This window comes from Rattus norvegicus, chromosome 1 (genome assembly GCF_021556685.1).
Source record: "Rattus norvegicus strain SHRSP/BbbUtx chromosome 1, alternate assembly SHRSP_T2T, whole genome shotgun sequence".
Lineage (NCBI taxonomy): Eukaryota > Metazoa > Chordata > Mammalia > Rodentia > Muridae > Rattus > Rattus norvegicus.
This window is the reverse complement of record NC_141534.1, coordinates 137,824,553-137,830,552: the sequence shown is the minus strand read 5'-3', so window position 1 is coordinate 137,830,552 and position 6,000 is coordinate 137,824,553.

The window sequence follows — 6,000 nt, the reverse complement described above, 5'->3', positions numbered from 1 at the left end:
GGTTGCTGCCTGAATCCATGTTGATGTCTGTGGGCAACTGGGGTTGGGGAGATATGTGATATGTGATAGTATGAGTGGCCCACCCTACCACCTGAGGCCCTTTTAATGCCCATGAAGGCCTTGTCTGGGTCCCGGGGTCCATAGTCCTACTGCATCTGGTGTGTAGCACCTGCTGTGTTGTTGCCAAAACCTGTATGGAGGCCGGTGGACATGATCTGTGAAGAGCAAGGAGGCATGGAGGCTGCTTTTGCTCTGATAGTGTTTGCTGCGGACACACAGTTAAGAGGGAAGGACATGGAAGGCTTCTGTGACAACCTCTACTCCCAACACAAACCCATGCACCCCTCAAAAATAAGAGACAAGAAGAAACCAATGAGAACTCTCAAAATGTGACAGAGTTGCTGAAGTGTAACTTTCTACAACTGATGAGTTCTGGCAAGGATGTGGGAGGAGAGAGACTCAGTTCTATTGAAGGGACAGGCAACCAAGAGTTTGACCGTGCTCCAGTGAGTACATAGATGACACAAATTGAAGTTGGGTTTCCTCCTCCTCCTTCTCTTCCTCCTCCTCTTCCTCCTCCTCTTCTTCCTCCTCTTTCTCCTCTCCCTCCTCCTCTTCCTCCTCCTCCTCCTCTTCTTCCTCTTCCTCCTCTTCTTCTTCTCCTCCTTTCTTTCATTTTTTGGGGGGATCACAGGGTGGAGTGTCAGACACAGAAGGATTGAGAAGTGACTATGTTTGAAGTACATGATGTGAAATTCCCACAGAACCAGTAAAAATGTTATGTTTAAAAAAAGAATAATTTGAGAAAGAGGTGAAACTGGAAGTTGTTGAGATTTTGAACTAGCCAATGTTCTTTTGGAGCCTTCCTATGATGATGGTTAAATAAACAAAGAAGGCAAAACCAGAGATTTAGCACTGTTTCTGTGAGCGTGTTAATTATGGGTTTAAAGCCACACACTGCCCTTTCATATGCCCATTCCTGTGAAAGTTGGAGAGAGTGAGCCTGCCCAGGTAGCAATGAGGCCAAGAGATGCCTCAGGCTGCTGTAGACCAGCAGATGGGGACAAGGCTGTTCTGAGTGACAGGGGAGCTACAGCCCTACATAAGCCAAGAGCACTTGCTGGAGAGCTTTGGCAGGGACTCTTGGCTTCACTTTGAGCAGCCTCTCCTGCCTACCCAGACATCCCCTCCACTCTCTGAACCTTTCTACTTAATGTTGTAGTTTCGTGTAGTCCCTCCCAACTCTGTCTTCCAATGTAGTTCCTTCAATTAACAAATCTAAGTCTTTTTCCTGCCCCCTAATTGCTCAGATATCCCCTCAGGAGCAGGCAGTCACTTTTCCAAGTGACATCCTTTGTCCTAGGTATTTTATACTTGGTGTGATTTTATTAGTTTTTAGCCTTGTGCTATGTCAAATCAGCTAATCTTCACAAGAAAGATTGGATACATGGTTTGACATCATTTTGTCCTCCCAGAATACAGATAAAGACTCAACACTACTTTCATCAAATAAAGCTATTACCCTACCTAGTGGTTCATATGTTGGGAATCCCAGTGTCATCCCTGGTGGGTATTTCAGTGTTCACCCTAGTGAGTCAACCCAGATAGATGGGTTGCCCATGTAGTTTTCTCCCAGAACAAGGGCATTCATATAGGTCAGGGATACTTTGGTTTTTTCTTTCCTTCTTTATTTGACAGATGAGAACCACCTTTCTTTTCTGCATTCAGTGTGCAGATGCCAGGAAAGTGCCCATAGTCCCCTGCACTGCGTAGCTTGTTACCCAACTTCTTAACACAAAATTTGATGTGAAAATTGGTTCCTTTGAAATTTTTATTTGTGTTTTTCTTTTTTTTTTAATTTTTTGGCAGGCTTTGGGAAAGGCCTATTTCCTGGCACTAAAAGTAGCCATTCTTGGCATGAACAGTCCCTGACAATCCCCAGCATATGGTAAGAGAAGACGCTTGCCTACCCATCAGGTAAATGCCATCTTTCTGACTGAAGCTATGATAGATGTCGTGTTTGAAGAGCTGTGATTACTAGGAAAACTGCCAAGTAGCCCACTGGCCAAACTAGTGAGCAGGTCAGGATGTTCCAGGCCCCTGGGTGCGGCTGACCTGTTCACGCCTAACCAGAGACCACGTACTGAGCAGATGCTCATCTGGAGAGGTTCTGCCTTTGAATGCTGAGGGGAATAGTATTAGTCTTTTGCTAAAGTAGCTGTGAGGGTTTCTGGGGGAGGTGGAGAAAGGTACTTTGGCTGTTTAAATAGTCCTGCTGAGAACAAGGGCTCCAGCTTTTAGGCTAGAACCCCAAGAGTCTGTCCTGTCATGTAGAAAATGCTTGCAGCTTTATCAAAGAGGAGGGCTCTAACAGTCAATGTGCTTGCGACCCAGTTTGCCAAAGCATTCTACCTTGAGTACTGACAGCCAGTGTCAGTCATCTGTCTGTTTTGATTCTCTGGAAACCACTTTGTAGTTTGTCCACTATGCATGTATGTTGTATAGAAAACTCAGATGCTTCAAGAACTACCAGAAAACACCAACACCAAGAAAATAGGGTCAGCGATATTTGAAGAATAATCTGACAGAACTCTCTGAATGGAATTATATGATCTGGGCTTGCCCATAGGTTGCAATTTTTATAAATAGTATTATTCATATAGTGATATATTAATTAATAATAAAGTAAAATGGATAAAATAATATAAAATAATAGTATTATTTTTAAAAAACACACACAAATATCCTCATAAGCCATTCTCCATGGATGACATTTTACCCTCAATTTCCTAAAACCATAACGACTTCCTGGTTAGATCTTTTGATACTGTAGGAAAATGCCCACAAGTTAGTTAGGAGAGTCAATGAGTCGATATTGATAATGTTGTTTGTGACTCATATCATGAAACTCCCCCAATGAGTAACTTATAAACTTTTATACTCTTAAGGACACTGAGTTCATAACATGACATTATGCAATGTGCTGACCATTTAGTTGTTTTGTGTTTTGAGAAAAGACGGGGTTGCTACATTTTATAGTCTACGTATAAAAGTACACACTGAGGAGGAGATACCAGACACAGTGGGGGACATTGCTGGGGATTTGATGAGCTGGCTGAGGACTCTGCTGAAGTTTGTGGGTGATTAAAAACACACCCACTTCAAAATGAGCAACCTTAGTCATGTCCACACCCCAAAGCCAACAGCCCTTCCTTGTTGCTTGTTCTCCCTTCTACTCCTGTTCTCACTCCTCATAGCCTCTTGCTTCTCCTCCATATCAGCAGAGAGCTACTTTTAAAATGGTGTTAAAGCAAAATAAGATTTTCCTGCTGTGAATAGACAACCATGACCAAGGCAACTCTTACAAAGACAACATTTCATTGGGGCTGGTTTACAGGTTCAGAGGTTCAGTTCATTATCATCAAGGTGGGAACATGGCAACATCCAGGTAGGCATGGTGCAGGAGGAGCTGAGAATTCTACATCTTTTTCTGAAGGCTGCTAGCAGAATACTCATATCCAGGCAGCTAGGATATGGGTCTTAAATCCTATATCCACAGTGACACACCTACTCCAACAAGGCCACTCCTGCTCTAACAGTGCCACACCTTCTAATAGTGCCACTACCTGGGCTCAGCATATTCAAACCATTATAAGTGAATAATAGAAATGTACTTCTTTCTTTTCAAAATGACAACAACAGCCAGTATAGGTTTTCATGCATGGCATATCTTGTTTGGGTTTAATAACATGAATTCATTCTTCTGTGACAATGCTGTGATATAAGTCAGAGTGCATTGATATTAATATAAATGGTTTGATATCCCACCTAAGAATACTGTGTGCTCTGAGTTCCTGGAGGTTTCCCAGCTCAGTGTTTCTCACCAGGCACAAAATATCCATCTTACCCTGAAGATAGTTGACATTATCTGGAGAGTGGAGAGGGTGACTATTGGCATCTAATAGGGAAAGAGAGATAACACAGAAATCTCTCACAGTGCACAGAACAGACTCTTACAACTATTCTCTGGTCTCAGATATCAATTGTGCGGAAAGGCATTAGGCCATCCAACTTTATAACGCAGTTTTGCAGGTGGGAACTGACTGCCCAAGCTTAAATCCTGGCCCTCCTGGTTGCAGAATCAGCCAATACGGTAGCAGGAAGGATAGAAAGACTGGATTGGCATAAAGTGAATAAGATGCCTGTTAGCACAAAAGAGAAGTTGACAGAGCATGCTGGGAGAGGGCAGGAAGCTGAGCAATGATTATAGTGCCTCCTGCATCAGCAAGTGATAGGTGTGCCTCTAGGTGTACTATTTTCTCAATGAAATTCTTACTATGCTAAGGAGTCAAGTTGATGGAAGTGGAGAGTTACAGGTTAGCATGAGCTGCTCTGTGTGTATGTGTGTGTGTGTGTGTGTGTGTGTGTGTGTGTGTGTGTGTGTGTGTGTGTTTTATAATCCTGCAACCTCTACCATACCTCTAGGAGTCATGCAATTCAGAGTCCTGAAAGTCAGGGCAGTCTTGGATGACCAAAGCTGGGTGTCACTCAGAGGTTAGAATCACAGGGTGTTGCATGCTTCAACTGTGCAGTGTTTAGGGTAGAGCTTTCCAAGCAAGGCTAACAGATGGGTTTCCTAGGTCGAGGTTGTGAAAATTCCTACTGGAGACAGGCTTTGCTTTCCATATCTCATGCATCATCTTTTATCCATGCTAGCCACTAATAAAGGGTGAGCTTGCTACAATAAACCTATGTCTCAACCACCATAACTTTTTGTTCAGATTCCCCAATGCAGAATATTCCTTTTTGCATCTCTGGAATTTTTTTCTCTTCCTCTCTTTTCTCAACTCACCTACTTCTTTTTTTTCTTCTTCTTTTTTTTTTCCGGGGCTGGGGACCGAACCCAGGACCTTGTGCTTCCTAGGTAAGCGCTCTACCACTGAGCCAAATCCCCAACCCCTAACTCACCTACTTCTTATTTGCTTTTTATGTCTGTGGTTGAAACAGCATTTCTTGTGAGGAAAATTCTCTCTCTCTCTCTCTCTCTCTCTCTCTCTCTCTCTCTCTGTGTGTGTGTGTGTGTGTGTGTGTGTTTTGATATGGTCGTAATGGGTGTGTATGATTTTTATGTATGTTCTGGGGATTTGACACATCAGGTCTTCATTCACACTTGTATAGCAAACACTGTACATCTTGGGCCATCTTCCCAGCCACACTTCACTTTTAATTATCAGCTTTTATCAGAACATTCACATTCTCTGCTTCTCCAGTTGAGGGTTTATTATAAAGCCAAACAAATTCTTCTGTATTTGGTGATGTGAGACTGGTCAGTATCCGTGTTGTCTCCCAGGCCTACTCTATCAAGGAAGGAGTGTGTGACAATGTGAGAAGGTTTGTGGTGACTAATTAGATCAGGTCCAGCACCTTAAACATCACAGGGACGTCTGTGATGGGTAGACATGTAAAGAATCTCTTTGATCGGATGTTCTGCCCAGAGTCTGCCTGGAGATCCTCTCACTTTTCCCCCTGTATCTCTGTCTCTGCATGTACATTGTGTGGAAGGAATGTGTGGAGGGGAAGAGGCTTTAGCTTGGTGGTAATATGCTTGACTATCGTGTGAAAGCCTATGATTCCTGTCCCCAACAGGGAAGGAGGTAAGGTGCAAACGAGGACGGTGAAGGATGGGGATAGGATTGACGAGATCATGAGCTACTCTGTCTTCTCTTGGTGATGGGTTCATTTCTCAAAACCCCATGGCTAATATATGCAGGAGGCAGAACATGCAGGACTGGAATGTCCAGAGCCCCTCTATCCCAGGAACCCACACACCCTGCTGCCCTGGGGGAACTCAGTTGGCAGGAGAATGGAATCTGTTCTAAAGGCCCCATTCCAGTTCCTTAAGCCCTCATCAGCACTGACACCAATTAGTGGTCATTCCAGAGGTGTTTGTAGTTGTTCATTTACCCTGTTTTTCTGATGTGGATAACAGGCAGGCCTGGA